The following is a 12,498-nucleotide window of genomic DNA, read 5'->3' on the forward strand; positions in this document are numbered from 1 at the left end:
TATGGCTTTCCAGGTCCATCCACAGCAGCGTCTAAGCAGCGTCCCTATTCAAACGCAATCCAAAGGCTGAGACTCTCTTCTCTTTCCTTCCAAAGTTCAGTAATATTATGTGTTTTAAGCTGTGCCACTCCATCATTTGGGAGTGATGCTTTGTGTCACATCTAAGTCCTAGCTGCTTTTTTGTCTTGTTTTATTTTGTTTTGTCTTTAACAGAAGCCCCTTCCAGGGTACCTTTCTTTTGCACTTTCTCCATCTCAGCCCAGAGAGACTCCAGGCAGAAAGCTGCATGGGCAGTGGATAGAGACATTGTTCTGGGTCAGCAAATGGTATTACTTACAGCCTCCAAAGTGGCAGCTGTTAGACATGAGGACAGAGCACCAGGGCTACGCGATTCACCTCCCACTGGCTCCTGGCTTCCTCCTGCCAGACCCCTTCCTTTTCACCCCAGCCTTAGGAAGGGGTCTGTAGTCCTCTGGCTCCTACCAGGGAAACCTTTAGTCATGCTTCAGCCCTTCCAGCTGCATTCAGACCCGGAGACGTGTTTCATATTGGCAGCAGACACTTTGAACACTGGTAACTTGTCTGAGAAGTATAGCTCACCGAGTCTTTGCAATGACGACTAATTTCCTCTCATTATGATGCTGATGGAAAAGAAAGAGCCCTTGCCTTCTGCAAGTTAAAAATTGTGCCTCTCCCTCCCCTTCTTCACCCTAGATGATAAGCTTCCCTTGCTGTGCTAGGGAAAGGACCGGTGGGTAGAAGGAAGAGTGGAGAAGATAATTTTGTCCATTGGTCCTCAAGGACCAATTAGGAGGCTCCAACTTACAACAGACCTCCATCTCCTGGGATTTGAGCATCTCTCAGGGTCAGGCTGCCAAAGGTAAAAGAAGCATCTTGACTCATTTTGTCCAGAGCAGGGTGACCTAGGCATGCAGGGGGACTGAGCTATATGCGGGAAGTCATCAGGGCAGAAAGGTCTGGGAAATGGGATTCCCACGAAAGCTGACACCCCTCTAATGCACCAATCTGAAAAGCTTGGATGGGTCCCTGCTCTCTGCAGGCCTCTTTGTGATATGAGATCACAGCCTCTGCTCTAGAGCACTCAGAAGACCCATCTGCTAAGTCCTTGTCCAGGGATTTATACGGGGGAGACTTGAACTATCAGGATTATTTCTCTAACAGGACATGTGTGCATGTGCCTGGGCTAAAAATATGGGGGTGGGTGGGAGAGGGAGGTAGGCAGATTGGGCATAGAGAGATGAAGAGATAAGGAAGTCCATTTCAGAAAGACTGGGTCAAGGACCGTGGATGTCGGGAGATGGAAGGCTCTTAACAGTGAACCGCAGCTGAGGGATGGCTGCCATGACTGTCCTGATTTGTACCCCAGCTTCCCCTTCACAGACCAGAAACTGGCTGCCTCTTCCCTAGTCCAGGAGCAGTGGGGATCCAAGGTCCTAGGGTTAATTGTCAGAGGACCAAGAGAGCTAGGTCATAAACAACCAAGAGCTCTGACTCCTTTGAACAAACAGGAATTTTTTCAGGTGGAGCAGCAAGCTGGCTACAGGGTCCTCTTTAGAGCTCAGGTCCTAAATAGCAGGCTCAGTAACCAACCAGTAGGTTCCGAGTCCTGCGTGAGCGATTGACGTGCCATATGGAGAAGGCAGAGGCTACTGAGGACAGTGACTAGAGAAATAATAAAATGAAAAAGTTCCCCGAGCTGAAGCCAAGCAGGCGACTTCAGAGTGAAGAGGATCCCAAGGGCTGGGGAAGAGAGAGAAGGAGGCAAAGCAAGCTTCAGGTCCCCGACTACGCCCATTCCGAAGCCCCAAGAGAAAAACGAGAGGAGCCTGAAGTTCCCAAGGATATCCACGGGGCAGGAAATAAGATGGCGGAGCATCATCGTCAAGACTCAAAGGCAGAATGGAGTGTGCTCCTTGGTGGCAGAACATCTGCCCGGTGTGAAAAGCTCTGTGTTTGATTCTCAGCGTGGCAAAACAAAACCCGGCCCGAGAGAGGAAGACTCTGAGTCAACCAAGCAAGTGATGGAGTCGATGTTGGCTGTGTGAGAGCTCACCCCACTTCCCATTCAGCAACATTGAGAAAAACATATCTAGAGGTGATATGCCAGCAAAACCAACAGCTCTGAATATTATTACCATATAAGGAAACGTGGGAGAAGGAGCCATGACTCTACCAAAGAGGGAAACCCAGAGGGACAGGGAGGGGTCACTACACCACTGTGTTCCTGACCCCGGGGGATCTGCCTCTCCTGCAGTCAAAGCACACAACCAGATGATGTGACGGAGTGACATTTCCACGTCCACACTGGGTTCATGCCTTCCAACTTAGTTCAGTCTTTTTAATTTAATTTTAATTTTTTTACTTATTTGCTTTACGTTCCTCTCACTGCCCCCCTCGGGGTCACCCCCTCCCACAACCCTTCCCCTATCCCTCATTCCCCTTCTCATCTGAGCAGGGGGCGTTCCCCAGGGTAAGCCTGTAACCTGGCACTTCACATCTCTGTGAGGCTTCCTCTGCCACCGAGGCCAGACAAGGCAGCACAGCTAGAACACACCGCACACACAGGCAACGGCTTTTGGGATAGCCCCTGTTCTGGTTATTTGGGACCCACATGAAGACACCAAGCTGCACATCTGCTGCATATGTGTGGGGAGGCCTAGGTCCAGCCCTTGCCTGTTCTTTGACTGGTGATTTAGACTCTGAGAGCCCCAGGGATCCATGTTAGTTGACTCTGTTGGCCTTCCTGTGGAGTTCCTATCCCCTTCAGGGCCTCCACTCCTTTCTCCTATTCTTCCGTAAGAGTCCCCAAGCTCCTTCCACTGTTAGGCTGTGAGTTTCCGCATCTGTCTGAGTCAACTGCCTGCTCAGTGGAGCCTCTCAGAGGACATCATGCTTCTGTCTACAGTTCAGTCTTTTAATTGACCTCTAGTCAGAATCTAGAGGTAACCACACTTACGCAAAAAATACAAACCTTCCAAGTCTTAAGGTAAAGAAAGTAGGTAATATACTATTGTTACATTACATACACTGTGTGAAATAGTATATAACATATTATATGTAGTGCTATATATTATATACTTACAGTATTTACACTTTCATTTTTTGAAATAGGGTCTCATTGTGTAGCCCAGGCTGGCCTTGAACTCTACCATGCTTGGGTAAATTTTATTTATAAATAAATAAATATATATTATGTGTAAATATTCTATAGTAAGAATTATTTTACATCCTACTTAAAGCATTATATCTTGGTGCTGGAGAGGTGGCTTTGTCAGTGGCTAGGGGCATGTGCTGCTCTTGTAGAGAACCTGGACTCAGTTCCCAGCATACACGTGACAGCTCACAACCATCCGTAACTCCATTTCCAGAGTACCCAATGCTCTGAGGACACGAGGCACACATGTGGTCCACATACATGCATGCAAAATAAACACTCATATATATAAAACATAAAATAAATTGAAAACAATTTAAAAACATCATATTCTATGTACCACAGTAGAATGTAGAACCATGCTATAACATAGGAAACCTAGTTTCCATGGCTATTCATTGCAAAATTAGAAATTGGTGAAGAAATGCCATCGAGAGGAAAGAGAAAGACCAAGCATTGTGGGGTATGCCAGCCTGGAATCTTAACACTCAGGAGGCAGAGGCAGGAAATTTCCTGGGAGTTCAAGACCAGTGTAATCCACAATAGTGAGTTCCAAGCCAGCTGGGACCTACAGTGAGAAGCTGCCTCAAATTCCCAAAAGTGAAAAAGAAAAAGGAAAAAAGATGAAAGAGAAAAGAGGTTTAAACTTAGAATTTTACTATGCATACTAGATGGATATGGTTGATAACATTACATATGGATGGATAACATTACATAGGTTATAATACATATAATACAGCACATATTATATCATAAATAACATACAGTATCATAAAGGATTATGTATAATTGCACTATATATAACTATGTATTATTTTATATATTTTTCACTGTTAAGATTTAAATTTATATAATACGCATTAATTTTACATAGTATGCATTATATATTATATAACACTATATACTAAAAATAAATGCTATCAAATATAGGAATATTATTGTTGTTGTTTTGAGACAGAGACTCACTATGTAGCCCTGTCTGGCTTCAAGTTGGTGATCACCCTGCGGTGATCTCCCTAACGCTGGGACTGCAGGTGTGTGCTACCATGACTGACGGAAACTGTGAGCTCTTGACTGTATGTGTTACTTCCGACTAGCCTAAGTGAAGCTGCCTAAGGGGTAACTTCTACATAAGATTTGGTGGAGGAGAGCTGAGAAAGGCTTAGAGGGCATCTGGCTTACTACCTTCTTAGATGGGGACCAGAGTGGCATGATGCTAAGGAAGGGCCACCAGGTAAAGAAGTGTCCTGGAAACATAGTGAGGCACAGCACTGACCAAAAGAGGGAACCTAGACCAGAAGCTTGATGCTGTGCTCTTAAAGAAGCTTCGGAAGAGGAGAAGTATTTAGGACCACCCAGTAGGAAGATGGCTAGACTTTAAAGAAGCCTGGGCAAACGAGACCAGATCCCCCTTGCTTAGTATCCATGGAGAGCAGCAGATTCAGGGTAGACAGAAGGTACCTTGGAACTGCTAGAGAATGCTGGACAAAGGATAACCTTTTCTAAGCATTTCTAATGCACCAGAAATGTGCGAGGTCACTGCCACGAGAGCCCATTGGCTTCTGTTACAGTTGCATAGACACCGATGGGCTGGGTCTGTATCTGTAGCCCCAGCATTCAGGAGGATACGGAAGGAGACAGTGAGTTGGAGGCTAGCCTGAGCCACATAACTAAAACCCTCTCTTAAAAAGACGAAAGAAAAAGAGGACGGGAGGGAGGAAAGGAAGGAGTGGGGAAGAATGGACAAGGGGACAAAGGACAATGATAAAAGGCCTAAGTACTAGAGCGTGCCCAAGTCCTGTAGCCAACAAATAGCCAGCTAGGAACTAAGACTATGCTGGGTCAGTTTAAAATATGAGTTTCTGCAGGGCTTCAAACAAAACGTGCCGACAAGTCTTTCCTCATCAAGGAAAGAATGTGTACAGTTCCTATCTTGAGCCTGAGTAGGAAACCAGCTGGGTGCTTTGACTAGCCCAGAGGAATGAGCTAGAATTCATGGGTTTACTCAGAAAATTCCCTCCTGGGAAGCACCTGGAGTTTCCCCCTTTCCCCAGGTTAGAGCATCGATGGTACCTCTTAAGGACTTAGAGATCGACCACAAGTCTCTGAATCTCAGAGAATGAGCCAATACCCAGCATGAATACAGGAGAGACACTGAAGTCCTTGCTTTGCACATCCCGAGCCCCGCCCTTGTCCTCTAACCAACCTCAGGCACACATTAATGGCCCTAAGTGTCCATTAGATCTGAGCTAGCCTCCACAGCCTCTTCTGTGTCTCCCTGGGAACTTCTGCCTGCATTGAGCTTTCGGGGCAGAGAGGCAGGCAGGCAGGCAGGCCCAGGAGAATATGTATGTCAGTTAAGGTTTGTCGTTTACACGTGGAGATCATTAACGAGACTTATTTTTAAATTGTAATTGCAAAATGTAAATGCTCCCCAAACTGATGTGTAATTGCTACCCCATCCACCCCAGCCCTTCCCCTCTGCTGCCAGCTTGGCAAGGAGAGAATTAGAGAATAAAAAGGGGGTGGATTATGTAAGCAAAACGATTTTAAAAAAAGAGAGCGAGAGCTAAGAATTTAAGTGAGACAGCTGGCAGCTTCTCTGATTGCCACACTTCCAGCATTAGCTACAAAAATCGTCCTTGCCAATCGCACCCATCCAAGCAGTAGTGTCAACTGTGCTCAGTCTCCAGGACACACCGCACTGCCGCTCACTTGGAGAAACAAATTCAGTGGTGAGTCGCTGTGTCCGGGAATTCGGGGCTAGAGGTCGGGTTTGGATTTGTATTGGCTTCCATCTTCTTGGTGGAAGCCCCCGTTCTCCCAAGAGACACAGCCACACAGGAATTCTAAGTCAGGCAAGCCATCGCCTTGTACGATAGCAACCATGAGATGGCACATGGCACAGGCTGGCTTATATGGAATCTAGCAACAGCCTTAGCCAGGAGAGAGCAGGACTCTAGCAGGCAGTCCACGAGGAGAGCCCCAGTGGCACCTTAGTCGCAGAGAAAGTCTCTGGACTTGGCTTTAGGAAGCAACACACTCAAACTAGCTCAACATATCTGCAAGCCAGCGCCAGGCTTTCTCTCTATCTTTTCCTTTCCCCCTCCTTACTCCTCAAAGCCTCCTCTTAGCCTCTGTGTACAGTGAACTACAAGTACTGTGTACTCAGGCTCCTAATACCAAAAGAACTGTCAACTACGACTTCAGGGTGATCGCCCCTCAAAATGTAGGTCTGCCTTGACTCATGTGGAAGCCTGCTCATGGTAGAGTATCCTGATCTCATCACTACTACATCAGAACCACAGTGCCTACAGATGGGGAGTGGGACAGTCATGGCTACCTGCTCTTTACTTCTCAGATATCGTCATCTATGAATGTCTGTGACTACTGACTACCTGCCTGGGAATCTAGGGTGCCACATTCACTGCCTGTGTTGGCAACTTCCTCCTTTACAAGGGAACAGGTTTTTCTGGGCAATGTGGCAGTAATTACCAACCCTAGAAGGAAAGCTGATGGATAGTGAGGTTTACAGGGACCCAGAGACATCATGAAAACATATGAATCCTGGACAAGGTCCCTGGGCGTTGTGACCGGATCTCACCATCACAGATCCAGACCCAATCATGACACACAGGAAAGAGAAACGGGGTTGTTTTGGATAACCGAGCTTCTAAATTGCTAACTATACTGCTACGTAAACCTGTGGGGTCTGAAAGGAAAGCCAAAAACCAAACCACATCAAAAACAAAAACAAAACAAATAAACAGCAAAACCTAAAAAAACTAAACCTCAACAAAACCCAAACTCACACCCGCTAGGAAGCTTGAATGGGAGCTTTCTATTTCAAAGTACTTAGTACTGTCTAAGGAACTATTTCTCCTAATCCATCAGAAACATCTGGGGTGCAGGTTCCTCCTTGCTTATCAGGTCTTTTGGGGTACATATGTGTGGGTCATCCTCAGCTACTTCACGGAATCAGATTCTCTGACTGTTGAACTGGCATTTATCACCACCATCCCTAGGGGATTCTCAGGTGCCTTTTGCACATAATCATCACCATGGGGGTGTGTGCAATACCCATCCACCTGCACCTCAAAGAACACAAAGTGCATAGAGCACAGTACAGGTCTGGCTAGGGAAGTCAGGAAGACATGAAATACAAGCAGTGCTTGCTGTCTAGGGCTGTCCTTGCTAATTGTCGGCTCAGGTAACCTAGTGGTGCTAGAGGGACTCTGAAGGAAGGACAGTGTGGGGGGAAGGGGCACGTGCGGGGGAGGGGGCGGTGTCCAGCATGTGTCAAAGGACAGAAAAGCATGCCTTACTGTTGGATGATGCCACCGCCTCTAGGATGGTCTTCAGGGGGTTCAGCCCCCTCTTCTCACTTCCAGCTGGGCCAGAAACACTTCTAGTCAGCTACAGGGAGAGTACCTGCAGAAGGAAGGGGACAGAGGGTCTCAGGAGAGGCATCAGCACACAGAGGACTGGGCTTATCACCCCAGTTTCTCCTCCCTAGGACATGCCCTATTATAGAAATGGTGGATCTAGTTCCTCGTGTCATTGTTGCTCCACTCTCTCTCCTCAGTATGACCAAATCTTTGTAGAGCCCAGACTTTGTCACAGTTGGACTTGCCCTGTGGCTGCCTTTCTGGTTTCCTCACCTTGGGTGGACTACAGCTTTCTGCTCAGCAGTAAAAGGGCTCTAGGAGTGAATTTGAACACTGGGAGAGTCATTCAACACCTTGTGAGATGGGAACTCAGAGAAAGAGGGAGCAGGGTCCAGGTGGTGACCGCCAGGCTTCAGTTAGGGTCTGAAGGGACAGCAGTTGGGTTAAGACAGGAGGGGTGTAAGGGAAACAGGGAACCGGAGAGGAAAAGTCAGTAGGGTAATAGACTAGAACCAAAGAAAGACAACCTGACGCCTAAATGGAGCCTTGGCTGCCTGCCTCTAAACATTATTTTTAGGTTCAAGTGAATTAATTCTGTGAACTAATTTTCGTAATATTTGAAATGAACCGTGTCCAAGGCAGAGTCTTGGTGGTCAGCCTTGCCATTTTTGTCTTGACAGGTCCATCCCAATCACTGCATCACCTTCTCCTACGGAGGACTTGCTAATTTGACTCCAAGGAGGCTCTGCTAGGTGCCAGGATGGAGCAGGGGCTACTCTCAGCAGGGGCTACTTCCTTTAGCCAAGAGCCCTAGCCCTGTCCCCGAGGACATTGTCATCTGTAATATCAGCAGCCCCTTCCTAGTTAAGACCAACTTAGTAAAAACACATTTGCACCTCAGTAACAAATGTAATTAACTAGTGGCATAACAGCAGGAGTGGGGACAAGCAGCCCAGGCTGGGGCTGCAGCAGGGAAGTAGAAACTAGACATCTGCCTGCACAACAAAGCTCCCCAACCCTGCCCCCACCGTGTGTGTGTGTGTGTGTGTGTGTGTGTGTGTGTGTGTGTGTGTGTGTGTGTGTATGTACATGTCACATTGCTGGGGAGGTGAGGGTGGCAGACAGGCAAAATCCAGCATCCTGATGGACGTCCGAATTCCCAGTTGCAAGGAAGGCAGGGCATGCTCGAATAGGATGTGTTCGAGAGATGTTCCAAAGGAGAACAGGTAGCCTGGGCATCTCCAGTTACAAACGCCCTCTGGGTTAAAACAACCTCCCTGCCTTCTTCATACCCCACAGTCCTCTCAAGAAGTGATAAATACTGAGACCCATTTACAGGTCCCTCTGAGCACCAGGAGAGCCATTCAGACAGGCCAGAGAAATCAGCACCATTGGAGAACGGGGCACTGTTGCTACCAAATCACCCTTTTCATTCCCTCGCCCTGCTCTGCCTCCATGTAACCTTGTCCATGAACTCTGTAGTAAGCCCAGGGCTGCAAACCTGGGAGGCATGTCTGAGTCCTCTTCTCCAAGATACACAGAATTTTCACTCCCTGATGTGGTTCCTTCTCATCTCTTCCTCATGAGAGATAAAGATCACCTTCACTCCTTTCCACTCCTAGGGCCACATCCTGGATAGGACCATCCTCCCTGGCCACAGTTGTTACAGTCCCTCCTGGCACAGACCATCAGCCTTCAAGGCATCCATACTTATCTATAAGCAGTGAGCATTCATGGCTTTTCATGGGCTTACAGCTGGGTCACCACTCGTATGCCCAAAGGTATCTTGCTGTGGGAGACACTCAGGAGTCCAGTGACAACATGGGACCCTGTCTTTTTACATTCATCCTCGTCCGCATACCCAGGGGTCCACTACTCTCCACTCAGTCATGACCACTCTCCTGTGCCACACCTGGCCCACAGATTCCCAGTCTCTCAATACTCCTATATTTCTACCTGACAAGACCCTATCCATTCTTGTGTTTATCTCAATCAGGTGGTTGGCCAAAGGAGTTTTTCTTCCTCTGTGTTTCTAAGTGACATGCTACTTGTCTATGGAAGCGCTTGCTGTACTCTCCCATCAATGGTTGTTTTACATTTCTGTCATCTCTTTCCAAACTGTGAACCTCTCAAAGCCAGTAGCACATCTTATACGTTTTCAGTCTCTAAATTACTCCCATAGGAAATACCTTATTTAATTCTTTTTTAAAAATTTATGTATTTTATGAGTACACTGTTGCTCTCTTCAGACACACCAGAAGAGGGCATCGGATCCCATGACAGATGGTTGTGAGCCACCATGTGGTTGCTGAGAATTGAACTGAGGACCTCTGGAAGAGCAGTCAGTGCTCTTAACCACTGAGCCATCTCTCCAGTCCCCTTATTTAGTTCTTAAAGCTAATCTTAGAAGTAATATTTTATTACCTTCAACGAAACACATATACGTATAGAAATACATACATAAATAAGAGGAGTAAAGTTATTATTGTAATGTGATGGGTATGCCTGATATTTGAAGTAAAATGCTTGCTTCTTAAAATAGTACCATATAGTGCACACAACTTAGTATTTGGCAGTATAGTGCACATATATCATCATTGTCAATCGTCAACATCATTATTTTGCTGTTTTTGTTGTTTTCAAGACAGGATTTCTCTCTGTGTAGCTCTAACTGTCCTGGAATTTGCTCTGTAGGCCATGCTAGCCTTGAACTCAGAGATTCACTTGCCTCTGCTTCCTGAGTGCTGGGCTTAATGGTGAGTGCAGCAACTGCCAACTGGAATCCATTATTTTAATAGCTGTATGACATTACACTTTATCGACATGCTATAATTATCCAGTTAAATTTTTATTTTACTTAGATTATTTCCAGTTTTGCTATCACCAACAGGTAGCGGTCATTCTTGGTGGCTGACCTATACCCAAGACCTGATCGTTTTCCTGGGGCAAGTTTTATGTGGAATTACCAAGTTACCAAGTTGCCAAGTCCGAAGACGAATTTGTTTAAAGAACTTCCACAGAATCCCAACAGGAGTGTCATTCCTAGTCCTGTCCTACTAGCAGCATATGAGAAACACCTTTTTCCTTGCCAAGTAGTTGTTCCCATTTATACATGTAGCTAATGAGGCTTAGGGAACTCAGACACGGGTGTGCTTTTGCCCAATCTTCTAGCACCTCCCTATCCTGACCTCTTTGTTCTTGTGTGTCTCACCAATGCAAAGAGAACACTTGCGGTTGGCAGTGCTAACTTGATGTTCTTTTCCTCAGAGAGAGGGGAAGGCAGAGGTGGACATGTCTAGAGGGCCATTCCTAGAGTCTGGCCAACATCAACTGCCCTGTCTCGTTTTCTGTGTCTCTGAGGCTGGCATGGCAGATGGGAGAACTGTTGTGAGGTGCCGTTTATGATACCCCCTCTCCTCTTCTGCAAAGGTGCAAATTGCTTCAATTTAGTCTATGTATTAAGAATCTACCATGTGCCTGGGCCTGAGCCTAAAGATGAGTCAATCAATCAATCTCCAACCTCTCCTTTTCCTCTTTCCCCTCCAACCTTCTTTTCCTGTCCTGAGGAAGTACCATAAACTGCCATGTGTGTGTTTGACAATGCTCCTGGCTGCTGCTTCACCATCCTCTCCTCTGTCAAGTACAGAGAGATGAGGTCAGGGTCAGGGCTAGGTCCAGAGCTAGGCAAGGTAAGAAGCCCTGCCTGTTTCCAATGTCCCTCAGCCTCAGCCTCTCACCATGCTCTTTGTGGCCCTGGAGAGAATGTGTGTGCAAGTGGGGAAGAGCTCCCTCCTGAGGTCCTGCTGCAGTCCCAGGCTCCTGATTTCAGCCCTGGCTATATCCCCACCCACCCTCAGGTGATGCGGGGGGGGGGGGGTCCTCGGATGGGATTCAGACCAGCATTAGTCAAAAGAAGCCCACTGGCCTCCCGCTCCACTCTGGGATTAATAAAATGCACATTAGCGAGAGGAAGAATGATCAGAGGTGACACCAGCATGCCCCTGCGGGGGACACTGCTTCGGGGCTACAATATACATAGATTTCTCCGTTCCCAGAACTGACAAGCAGCTATCTCCACTTGTTTCCCTGGCCGCCCACAGGAAGCTCGGAGGCAGAAATATAGCCTGTAATCTCCTCTCTGTCACTGACAGTGATTCCTCTGAGTGTAAGAAGGGCAGCTCACATGTCAGAAAGCTCGGAGGAAGATGAAAGACAGTAACAGGATGGAAGGGAGAAAGAAGCTGCAGATACGTGGCAGCCATCCTTCCTAACGCCTACCTCAGCGACCAGCGTGTTCCTGTTCCACAGGGCAAAGATCCCCACCATGCTATTCTTCGCTATTCAAAGTCTTCCTCCTTTAACAGACAGCCTGGGACAATACTGTCTGACCCCGAGCTGGAGCTGGACAAACAACCTGAAAGTCAGGGCTGAGTCATGGAGGCAGACTGAAGGACGGACGCCCAGAGAACGGAGGCCTGTGGGACCCGATGTGAAGATACAGATGTTTAAGGAGACGAGGAAGGATGGAATCAGAGTTTCCATTTGAAGATAAAACCCCTTTCATCCCTACTACCTCTCCAAACAATGGAGTGCGACTTCTATCTCCTTAGTTGCACTGGGTCCCATCTCGATGCCCAAGTTCACCTTATCTGGGCTTCCTCTGACTAGGAGGGCGACTGCCCCCCAAAAATGCCTTTACCAATTTTGCAGTGTTTTGTAGATAAGCAGGGAAGTAATATAGATAGCCACTAGAATCTCAGTTCGGAGGCCCAAAGTGAGGGCCTACCCCCTCTACTTAGGGAAATTCCTCCACCCTGGAGTATGGGAGTACCAAAAGGAGCTGAGTTCTTTGTCCACGTGGTCCACACACCCTGAAAGAGTCTGCACTCAACCTGCAGTCCACTTCAGCAGAGCTGTGACAACGTAGTTTGCTTA

General features: G+C 47.2%; 1 protein-coding gene across 20 annotated transcripts in view; it reads right to left on the reverse strand.

The window, feature by feature from the left end:
- Positions 1–12,498, reverse strand: part of Pknox2 (PBX/knotted 1 homeobox 2) — a 262,470-nt gene that overhangs the window by 87,138 nt on the left and 162,834 nt on the right. For 18 of the 20 annotated variants that reach the window (XM_039082146.2, XM_039082131.2, XM_039082143.2 and 15 more), the window contains one exon: positions 7,501–7,606. The exons of 1 other annotated variant lie outside the window; for it this stretch is intronic. The gene's annotated coding sequence lies outside the window, so the exon portion shown is untranslated. Of the gene's footprint in view, positions 1–7,500; positions 7,607–11,841; positions 12,481–12,498 lie in introns of those variants that run through there. One more of the 20 variants, XM_039082140.2, reaches the window with a different exon arrangement.

Source organism: Rattus norvegicus, chromosome 8 (genome assembly GCF_036323735.1).
Source record: "Rattus norvegicus strain BN/NHsdMcwi chromosome 8, GRCr8, whole genome shotgun sequence".
Taxonomy (NCBI): Eukaryota; Metazoa; Chordata; class Mammalia; order Rodentia; family Muridae; genus Rattus; species Rattus norvegicus.